Genomic DNA, 11,864 nt, shown 5'->3' on the forward strand with positions numbered 1-11,864 from the left:
GTTGTCCATGTTCCCATCCTTCCGCAGTGAATTACTGCCCTTAAAGTGGGCTGTTGTCACTGGCCCTGAACCACCCTGGGTCCATCTCCAGGGAAGTGAAACATGTTAATTTTGATCACTCCAAGGACCCCTGTCATCTGAGTGTGCCTGCAGCTATCTGCCCTGTTTGATGCAATAGGCAGGGCAGCTAACTTTGTAATTGCAGCAGCTGCTTCTAACAAATACCTGACTTGAGCCTAATGTTTTGGTTTGCTGGACAAACCAAATGAAGAATTCAATTTGGATTGAATCAGCGGTTTCTGTTATTACTTTAAATAGCAAAATAAATATCCTACTTCAACCTCTGCCCTAATACAATAGATTAATTTAATACAAAATGGCCAACCTTAGATGCAAAAAGAATAACTTAACAAAATTGAAGTAGCTTGTTTTGTGGCCCTTGTAAGAGGAAGACTTGGGCTCTATTCATGCTGACTACCCGGTTGTCTAGTGGTTAGAACATGTCTAAAATGGGGAATTTGGATTCAGATCTGCTTCTCTCCCTGAAGGCATTCACAGTCCTGTGCTCAAAGAAAGCTTCACTGCCTGCAGTGCTACGGCATGGAGATAAAAGTCTGTCTGGAACTGGGTGTACAGGGGTTTGTGATGGGTGTCTTTAGTTGATGCTGTCTCTTTGAATAAATTGTTGTAAACAGGATCCTTGTCTTTCACCTTAAGATGAATATGTTACCTGTAAACCCAGGGAGTTTTTTGCTTATATATTTGGAGGGGCATCTTTCAATATATGCACTGTATAAGAACAAAATTTCTCAGCCAAAGATTCATATAAAGATTCATTATGGACAAATTGCTCATCTTCCTTTTTGGAATTGGTTAAAATACTTGTCATTGCAAGAGTTTTGAGGATAAATACTCAATGCAAACTTTGGAGTGAGTATCAATGCATTTTTATTATTTAGTGAGTTCTTTCGTGAAGTGGTTTGTAACACAGCATGTGTCTTTTTGTCCTAGTGGCCACTGCATTGAGCCACAGAAAAGTCTGTATTTGGGCAGCTGTTAAGACCTCTCTTCCTATATTTCCTCATTTTCCTTTGTTCTAGGAAAAGTTGGAATTTTTAAAAATGTGACCTCCTCAGGCACCATCTCTCCTCTTATTTATTTCTTGATTCAGCTGTCATTCATTACATTAAAGGTTATTTTTTTAATGAAGCACTGTGGGTAGGAAGAAATAACTTTTACCTTCTGTTCTAATTGATGAATGATGTGTTAACTAATCAGAAAGCTTTTCTATAGGCACCATTAAAGCAACAGATGTATGTGGCTCAGGAGAGATTTGTTGAACAGCTTCAACCTTTAAGTGCAGAGGATAAATGGGTGGTGACATCATTAAACCTTGACAAATAGAAATTATATCATTCTCTTTTTTTCATTACTGATGGTTGATTTATTTCTATGGTTTTCATTTTGATCCATTCATTGTCTCTATAGTTAAAACCTTTGAAAATTGCAATATGCAACTAAATTGGTTATAATAATTTGCACGTGATCTTCGGCATGTTATCTTTTGAGGTTTTCTTCTGAGAGTTATTTCTAATGGAAAAATAGTATGACATGGAGTATGATAAGAGATAAAAGAAACATTTGAAATTGATTCTTCGGTTCATTTTTAAGCTAGCCACAAAAAGAGCACATAGGGAGTCAGAGGACATTAGATGTGGTTATAAAGCACCTACATTGGCTGCTGGAGGATTTTATTTTTGCAGTGAACTCAAAGCCTTAGAAGATAGGCAGTTGTTCTGCACAGCAGTTCTGTACCATAATAAACAAGCAAATGTTCCCCTCTCACTCTTCTCTCCCTAGTATATTTTGAGCTCTTACCTTGTTTGATTGCATTTCTCATACAGTCACTGAGATGGATCAGAATTTCCCTGAAAATTTTGGTTATTACTGAAGATTGCATTTTTTTCCACTTTTACTGCAGCTTACAAATTCGAAACTAAAAATAAAGTGTGCGTCTGTTTGGATAATCTATTTCTCCAGAACAGATTAAAATGACAGAATAAATCTTGGATGTACTTGGAAGAGCTTTGAATGAATTACAACAAGAGATTAAAACAAGGTGAGTTTTGCTTGGCTAGGACCTCAATGAGGGAATTAAGCTGATGCCGTGTCAAGGCAAAGTTTGCAAGATAAAATAGGGTCCTTAGCATCTACTACAGAAGTATAAACAGCAGATTAAAACTGACATTTCTGCCAGAAGACCTTTATGTAAACTGGCGGAAAAAGAGATCAAGCTTAGTCAGAAAAGAAAGTCAGGAAGACAAAATTCATACAGAATATCTCATGGGTGTGAGCAGGGTTTCCTTGTCCATGGCCACAGCTTCGAAAGCACTTGGAATAAGTGTCTATTCTTGTACCCTGGAGTAGGGGTAGGCAGCACAAGGATAAGATGTGCTGGCAAGTTCTCTGCTTCTTCAGATTCCAGGCAGGAGTTCTTAGGCTGAAACTTTCCTGTATGAGAAAACTTAAAAAAAAATAAAAATAAAAAGGAGATCCTGAACATGTTGGCTGATCCTCAGAACAGCTGATGAGCGAATCCCAGCGTGCAATCTGCAATCCATTTTGAAGGGATTCGTGTTTCAGAGCATGGAAAGAGCTCGTGGCTGCTCCTGCTAATGGTGCTACAGGCATCACTGCTGTTCTGGCAGGAGTGGTAGCAGGAAAGTAGAAGTGCAGCACTCCTGTTCTGGGGTTGCTTTACTGAAATTTAATGTAAATAAGTGTCTATTTATGGGTTTAGGGGTTAAATCCTAGTGTTCTGCTTGCTGTCAGGCAGCTGCCCTTAAAATGGTAAATTATCCTAAGCGTGAGAAAGGAATGAAGATGCAATTTAATGTAAATATAGAAAGTTTAAGTTCTGTCACTAAACTACAACTAAATCCATTTTGGGAAAAGATGTGCTTAGCTTCACAGGAAGGAATGCATTTGCCTAAGTAACAGCAATGGAAAAAATAGTGGTGTTTTTACAAGAGAACTGGGAACAGATGATCTTTCAAGTCCCTTCTGGCCTTAAATCTGTGAATCTAGGAAATGATGCCTCATTTCACACTCTAAGTCATTAAAAACATGCTTTAATTATTGAAGTAATCACATTTCTTGGCATTGTGGCTACTACCTGCTAAGATGATATACCAGAAGATCAGTGTTTTACTGAAATTCATGAAAAGAACAGTTTTCTTTACCGGAAGTCTTCTTTTTTATTATTTCCACAAGCTCACTGGAACTCTAAAATATAGAAAAGCACTCAGTGTTACATATTATTAAATGATAAACTTAGCAAAGTAGGTCTTTGTGTGACTCCCCTTCCCCATAAGAGCAAGGAATATATGACATTCACAAACAGGGAGAGATAACTCAGAAGAATATGAGAATAACTCATGCACAAAGAATGTTGGGGGTTGGGAGAGGGGCAAAAGAGGTGTTAAGCATTAACTAGTACTTTTAAACAACCTTAGACACATTTCAAAACACTTCTCAATTGTTTTTTCAGTACTGGAATCATTCCCATCATACAACTTTCTAATTGGAGTTCACATCCTTACCCTCCACCCAATGGGGAGACCCTGGGCACAGCTGGATTTCAAACAAGGTTGTTTCCTAACCTTAAGACACTCTACTGGGTCAGACTGCTCTTTTCTATTACATTCTTTTATGTTTTGCTGGGGAAGACAGAAAGATGCTCTAAAAACCTCAGTAACATCTTACAAAGTTACTGCTCAATCCCTATGTGCTATAAATGTGTCTTTGCAACAGAAAACATAGGCAGGCACTGTCTTCAGGTTTGTCTCTTTCAGTATCAATCCAAGGGAGAGGGACCAATTTAACTTGAATTTCTTGATGGTGCTGTAAAACATGACCAATTAAACACATCCAGTGAGCCTCCCTGTGAGCTCGAGTGTTTGTACTAAAAACTAGAATTTACCTTCCTATGCATGGGGCTGTACTGGCACAAAACTCCATTTCACATGGGCATTTCTGGGTAAATAATAAGCTCAACCAGAGAGGATGAATAAAGGAAGAAAGTAATTTTTCATACTGAATGAGTACAAGGTAGGACTGAAGTAAATGAAACAATTTGCTTGAGAAAGCAGTAAAAACTTCTGGTTTTGATGAGCTGTCTTTCCAAAGAACTGGATATACTTTAACAGTATCATTTCTGATTTATCTGCTGTTGCCAGATAAATTTTCTTCTGGGGGAAGAGCAGAATTCTCTTTATTTAATGTACCATGTCTGGAATGTGGACTAGATTCAGCTACATGTCGCTTATAATTATTTATGTAACTTATTAATCACTGAGCTGTCACTCAGCTGTTTATAAAACACAAAAGAACACTTGGAGCCTGAAAAATTACATTTTTCCTCCCCTGCACCTCCCCAAAGGCCTCTTTGCACTTCTGAGGAGATCTCCATTTAAATAAAAATCTCTTGCCCAGTCTAAGAAGGGACACTCTAATTATAATTTAAAGAACACGCTTGTACTTTATTCTTGGGAACTGAAAGATTTGCTTTAAGGTGCTGTAAAACTTTCTTTTCAACTTTTCCAACCAATGTCTTTGGGTCTTTGTTTAGTTTATTTTCTCAAATAGGTCATGGAAAGGGTTCCCTTCTTGCTTGCTCAACCTGTTTTCTCTATACTCAGTACTTGGAAAATGGCAGCATCTCTCAGATTGCTACCTCTGTATCACGCCTGCTTGAAACTAGTAAATGAATAGAAATGTTAAGGTGCTCAAACACAGACATGCTCACACCTACTCGCACTCTTGTTTCACACATCTCATTTCACTCTGTGAAGAGTTAGTCTGTGTGGCTTTGTGCAGCTCCCTTCTGAGCTCCTGTGCAGGATAACTCACAGCTTGTCTTTCAGGGGAAGGTTCCGTGCCAGTTCAGAGACAAGCATCCAAGCTTGTAAATGATGCACACAAGAGCAATGATTCCATTCAGCTGAATTACATTTAAAATTTGATTATGAATGGCATCTTTGAGGCAGGCTATTCATCATTCCATGTCCTATGTGGGTCTCAATGTCTTGAAGCTTCATAAAGGCAATTCATTAAACAGCTTTCGCCAGACCAAGAGGTGACTCAGTGGGCTGGTGAAAAACAGTGGCTGACACCCCACTGCTGGCCATGGCGTCCCTGCATTATTGTTTAGGGCTGCAGTATATTGGCAGGGTGCTTGTCCTTTTGGTGCCTCAGTTCAGCCAGTGGTGTAAAGGCCATACCAGAATTTACCTGCCTTTTCACCCATTTGCTGGGCTGACTAGCAACATGTTTTCAATTTTTGCATGAAAGGCTCCACATTAATCCATGCCACAATTTGCTTTGTTTGCTTTCACCACTAAAATTACTTGTTTCCCCCAAAGATCTGCCATCTGTCACTATTCACCTTTTACATTTTTATGCTCCACAGTTGAGCAAACACCAACGCCTGAATAACTCTATTTCCCATTATCAGTCCTTGGAAGTGCCCTGAGGTCAAAGCAGTTGTGACGTCTTGCCCCTGGCTGGAGTCCTTGAGACCTCAGGGCTCACCCTATAGCCTTGCCCTCTCTGCAGCCACTAAAAGTATCCTGGGTCTTTTTCTTCACAGGGGTTTCCCAGTCCTTAAAAAAAAAAAAAAAAAAAAAAAGAAAATAGTCCTCTCTGCCCCATACTACTATAATCAGATGTAACACAGAATTGTAGGAGGGAGAGGCAGAGAGATGAGGCATTGTCTGGGTGGATGTGGGCAGCTGATGAGGACTGCTCTCTGCTCTCTATATGGATAATGATATCGTGATATCGTTGGGTATCTTTGTCTGCACTTGACAAAGGAAAGGGGCAGACCCTGGGTGACAGCTGGGAAGTGCAGCTGTGAGCCACAAGCCAGTGTCTGAGTAGCCAGTTGCAAAAGATTTTTGTGTTTTCATAATCCTTGTGAGTAATATCCTGTCAAAGTCTTCATCAAAAGTTATTAGTCCCTCCATAAACTGGTACTTCAAAATGTAAACTTGCCTTGTAATTAATTTTATGAGCTATGCCCCTGGCACCATAGAGCTCTTATTTCGTTTTAGGAGCATAATTGATTAGGCTTCCTGTTGCTGTGATGTAGACCAAGGATGTTGCCACCAAACGAGGAGTAATTTGTGACAGCTCATTTATGAGGAGATAGCTACTGTTTGCCAGCACTGTGCATACACACAAGGCAAAGCAAAATATTTTGTATTTCTACTGCTGTGCACCACTTGAAGTTAAAAAAGCAAAAGAAAAACAAAGAGACCATAATTATACAGCTAAATTAGTATGGTTAATTATTATATATTAATACAGCATTTTTTATTCTTCACTGTAACGGTTTTTGTTTTCTGCTGTATTCCTTTGAAGATATTTGTCTCAGTAGAGCATCAGATAATATTCCTGTCTGGGCAACTAGATTTTGCATTGCTAAAATTTCCTTTTGTTTCCATTGTATCAGATACTTTTCTCTGCTTCCAACAACTGTTACAGCAAAATAAAGTCTCTCACTCTGATACAACTTTGAACAATTGCAGAGTCCATCTTGATGCCAATGGTTTACATTTTCCTTTCTTTTCTCTCCCTGTTTAATATTTGAGTGAATGTTATCTGAGAGAAATATGTTGGACACTCAGGCTGTATTAGCTTAATTTATGGCTAGCATGAAGGTAACAATATTTCCCGCGGGTAAGGTCAAAAGGGCTTTGTTTTCTATTAATTACAAATAGGCTCATATGAGACAATGCATGTAAGTAATAAAGACATAATGCTTATTTGTGTGGCCATAGAGGAGAAGGTTACTCATGACCACCAATCATAGCTGCAGTCTCTCCCTGACCCTGAAGACTGATCAAAAAAAGGAAAATGTATAATTTTATCCTTTCCATACCTTGCTTATACGAGCTAGAGAAGTGAGCCGAATGTCTGAGAAGCAAGTCCTAGGTGGCTGCAGCCCCCAAAGCCTGTAAGCACAGGGCTGAAACGAAAAGTGTCTGGTGCTTGCTGCATCTCCCAGGGAAACCATGTATGGGTAAATTCAACCAGAGCTGTCTGAAATAAAAAAACCCACAAAATCTCATAAACCGGATGTTTAAAAAATGAAACTAAGAGAATTTCAGAGGGAGAGTCAGAAGAAATGAGAAATGCTACCCTCCAAAACTGAAACAGAATGATAAATTACTTTTGCCTTTCTGAAGCCAAGCTAGAAAACCTCTGCTCACCTCTATTATCTACTTCTGGTCTCTGAAGATGCATTACCATATTAATTCATTGCATTATACAATTTGAGCAACTAAATGAGTTTACCTCATGCCCTCTTAATAGAATTTTCTTCTAATGCTAAATTTAAGTGATACATTTTAGGGGATACTTGAATTAGAATACATCACAGAAATTTATTTAGACTCTGTTTTGTTTACAAATTATGACTTAACCCTTCTTGATAAACCAAGTGTAGAAAACCCCCAGCCTCTGGACAAAATATCTTACAGTATTGGAAATCCTACCATCTCCTAAGTAATGTGAGGTTTTACTGGGCCTCAGGAGAGGTAGAAGGACTGTTTGTGTGAGAAGACAATCAGCACATCACAAAGAAGATGACATGCATGGTGAATTGGGACAGGTACATATGTAGCCCATGATATGTAGCACCCTCTCCATGGGTGGAGAGGCGCTGTGATGTATGTGTGGTCAATTGGCTGCATCATGAGGTGGCTCACCAGCCTTCAGTGAGAAACATCAGGATATGTTTTCCAAGTATTGAGAGTGTGGAAAAGAGGACCAGAAATGGGTCAACTCAGTTTTGACAACATGGTTCCTATCGGGACAGGAATTTTATGTCCTGTGGCTGTGGTACCAACAGGGATCCTCCATCCAGGCACAGGCTACATTTTTTTCCATATACATGTGCATGTCTATGTACATGTAAATGCACACAAAAATATGCTTACAAGCAACTTAGAAGTAGAAATGTGATCTGTGGCCTCATTTCTTTCTTTGCTCCTTTCCATTACCCAAGAGACTGAGGAACTCATGTCATGGAATTGCCCCAGGATTTATGAACTGACAAGCCTACCAACTGTAAACATGTCCCTACATAACACACACAAAGGTTTCAACGAGTAGAAAGCCTCACTAGAAACTCTTCATACATCTGGTCCCCAGTTCTACTTATTCTCATTCCTGGGTTTCCTGTTGGCCAGTGCCTTCAGCATGCCGGAACATTTCTGCACATATTGAAAAATTCTTATATATTCCAGTTTTAGCAGAGGTAAATGTTTTTCAAAATTACCATTGTGCAGCTCCCTTCTATTCACCGGGGCCTCATTCAGCAAAGCCTTGAGTAGCTGAAGTATACACACTTCTATATTTTCCTGAAACACAGGGAATGGATATAATTCCATGGAGTAAGTTCCCATTTCAATCATCCATGGGAGGAACACAGACAGTACTGTGCAATTTAGATATCTAAATTCTAAACAGAAATATTTTGCAAATAACCTCAAAATCACTCCTTCAGTGTAACGATTATCAAGAAATTTTGACTATTAGAAATAAAAAAACAGTTTCATTTTGAGGGCACAAGAGAACTACGGGTTTATATTCAGTAGAACTACTCTCAAGTGTGAAGTTAAGCACCCACATAAAGATTTTAGGCCTGACAAATACATCTGGAATTATGCTTTTGTCCATGAACAATGGAAACTCCAATAGTATAGACGTAATTGTCGCCTTGTTTCAAAAACCCAGTAATAGATCATACTAATGAAATTGTTCTGCTTTATATTCTTAAAATATAACAGCGAGATCAACCTAGCATCTTCAGTTGGCTTTCACAGTTGTTTACCTCTCTTGGAGTTTTGGTCTTCTTAATTTTAAAAATAAAGTATTAGCTGTTTGCAATGACTGATAGAAATAACATTAACTTACTGCCAGCTGGAAATCAATTCCTGTTTGACCTTCTGATATGTATTAACTGCCTTTACATTTTAAAGAGAATTTCATCCCACCTTTGTGATATTGACATAAATTAGTAAATAGAAAATGTCTTCATTTGATATTTTCCACTTTAACTATAAGATGAACAGAGTCTTACATACAGTAATTTTAATGTAATGGGTTTATCCCTGTGCTAGATATGGTTTTCATTTAAACTGACCTTGCTTTATTTGAATTATTGCTCAGATTTGCACAAGTACAAATGACCTAATCTTCCAAAATATGTTTTCTGATCGACATAAGCAAACAGTCTGAAGAAGCAATTATGTAAAAGAAATGCTTTTAGGCAAAAATGGGTCTATAAATAAACAAGTACTTCCTAATCACAAGCTAAATTTGTGTCATTTTTTCCATTTTTAATAAAAAAATTGTTAAACTCAATGAATTTTAATGTTCCTGGAAGTGAGGGACCAAGATTTTTTTGCAAAACTGAGTACTACGAAAGTAAAAGCTGCACCACCTTTTTGCTAAAGTTCAGCCAGCATAGCTGCATTTGACCAGTACCACCTTTGACTTTCCAGGTCAAATCAGCAAGAAATCATATGGAAAAAAATTCCATTTTTATATTTGCAATGTGTAGGAGGGAATGGGATGTTTTTACAAGTCAGACTTTTTTTTTTTTTTCCCCAAAGTGAAAGGCAGTGAAAAAATACACCACCCTACATAAACTTTGTGTCTTTTCTATGGTTTTCCATTGCCAGTGCCCTGGGATCTTATTACTTATCTGGATTTATGCACCCTAAATAAAGAAAGCATATTGGGAAATATTTATTGATAAAAGTTTCTGAAGGGGAACTTTCATCTTCTCTTGGTATTTGGGAAAAAAAAAAAGTGATTGTTAACAGTTAGAAAAGTATTATTAGGACATGTACTATAATTGTGTCAATGGGCATGAGAAGAAAAGCGATAGCTGAAGCTTAGTACTGGAGGGACCAGTGCAAACAAATTATTTTCTCACAGTGAATAAATCAAGAGTACTCAACTAAAGATGATGGATAGTTACACAGTTATATATTGGTTTGAGCAGAGTCTCAAGTCTAGGAAAATCAAGGTGGTTGAAAAGGCAAGTAACTTGACATGAGGAGAATTTATACTGCTAAAGCAAGAGAGGAAGAGCAGCACAATAGATATGAAAGCTGGTTAGAGATATCTATCTGTGGAAAAAAGACAAAGAGAGGAATTAATGGAGAATGTATGATGTCAGAGAGATTTCCTCATTTCCTTTGTCTCAGGAGGTAGTATGGATTATAAGGAGGATACATCTTCCCATGTTTGTAGCTGTTTTGAGTCCTAGAAACAAGAATGTCTTTTCACATGCACCTTGATGTTCTTCCAATGTCTGCAGGTTGCCATAACCCTTATGATAAAAGACCCCAGGAGGATTATTTTCATCTTAATTTTGCAGCAGTTGCTATAGGGGAATTATGAAAGGAAGTATCCAGTCCTACCTAAGTCATATATTGTACAAATGAAAGGCACGTCTCTATGGCACTTAGGGAGCCAGCATGGTGCCACCTCAGTGGGCATCTGTCCCCGAGCTGGCAGGGTGGTCAGACTCTGGTCTCTGGCGCCAAAGTCCCCCAGGACTCTGGAGAAAGGAGTCCCCCAGGAAGGAGGAGGCATGTTTGTCTCATCTCCAGCTGACTGCCTACACACTGTGGGCAGAAGACAAGCTTTGTTGATGTAAATACACCATTTATGTGCTCATGACAATGTCTTTCTAACTTTAATGCATAATATGAGAAGAATAAATGCAGTGTCTCTGGATAAACAAGTGCTTTTTAGATTTACAAATAAGGAGTTATCTACACATCCCTCTCTGGCAGGGAAGAGGCAGAAACATGGCACAGTAGGGACAGCATGTTAAGCAAATTTTTAAGCTTCATATCCAAGATACATACTGCTTTCTTCTAAAATATGTATGCTTGTACCCTACAGAGAAAAACAAAAAATTAGCAAAGTGAAAAGAGAAACTACAGGAAGTTTTAGGTTAGATGCTTGCTTGTTTCCTCAGACTTCTGAGTTTCTCAAATACCTCTCCTTTGCATAGTTTGGACCATGGAAGTTGTTTCCATGGTGACAAATAGATGTTATGTTTATTTACTGGGCAGCAGGGAATGACAATGTCAGCAAAAGACATTTCTATTCCTTATTTTTTTTTTCCAAGGGAGATGTGTTTTAGCTAATGAAACTAGCAGCAGCAGTAGCAACAGTTTTTCAGATATCCTTCCCAGCCCCAGTGTGAATTTGTGTGAGTGTGCATGAGACAAAAGCAGGCAGCAGTTACTGTGGCTGCATCAAGCTCTGATCAACCTTTTGAAGCCTTTTGCTCTGTTTGGTATGCACATAGTTTCTTCTGAACAGCACTGCCTGAGAAGTATCAAGGAGATTTTAGGCTTTACTCAGGGGGAAGAAACAAAATATTTCTTGCATTAGTTGCCTGGCCTTTTCTTCACTCCTCCCACACACACTCCTGTTCTTGTTGACAGCTCTACTACATTGTCTATAAAAAATAATCTGATAACTAAACCGCAGCTATGTAGTTGATAGTGCTCTGGTAAAAAGAAATAAGTTAATAAATAAATAATCTTAATATTTGCAGCAGGCTATGTAAATTAGGAAAGATATTTTCAGAAGAACTCTCCTGAGATAAGAGACCAGGGTCTGAAAAACAAACAATTTTTGCAAGTTGACTAGTTCAGAGATTTTATACCCATTCAAATATTTTTCAGCCTGAAATCCTCTGTATCCCCCCAGAATTTCCCATCAGCTCTGCTTGGGGATGTGTAGCTTAGTGGGAAAGTGGAAGATGG

The 11,864-nt window shown here is 38.4% G+C and overlaps 1 protein-coding gene across 3 annotated transcripts in view; it reads right to left on the reverse strand.

Annotated features, from left to right (window-relative positions):
- The window catches only part of NPVF (neuropeptide VF precursor), a 49,124-nt gene extending 41,930 nt beyond the window's left edge, over window positions 1-7,194 (reverse strand). Inside the window, exons 1-2 of one of the 3 annotated variants that reach the window (XM_072923997.1) lie at window positions 6,944-7,193; window positions 5,447-5,663 (exon numbers count right to left, since the gene is read on the reverse strand). The gene's annotated coding sequence lies outside the window, so the exon portion shown is untranslated. Of the gene's footprint in view, window positions 1-5,446; window positions 5,664-6,943 lie in introns of all 3 variants that reach the window. The other 2 variants (XM_072923998.1, XM_072923996.1) reach the window with 2 other exon arrangements.
- Between the last annotated feature and the right edge of the window lie 4,670 nt (window positions 7,195-11,864).

Source organism: Taeniopygia guttata, chromosome 2, assembly GCF_048771995.1.
Source record: "Taeniopygia guttata chromosome 2, bTaeGut7.mat, whole genome shotgun sequence".
NCBI lineage: Eukaryota > Metazoa > Chordata > Aves > Passeriformes > Estrildidae > Taeniopygia > Taeniopygia guttata.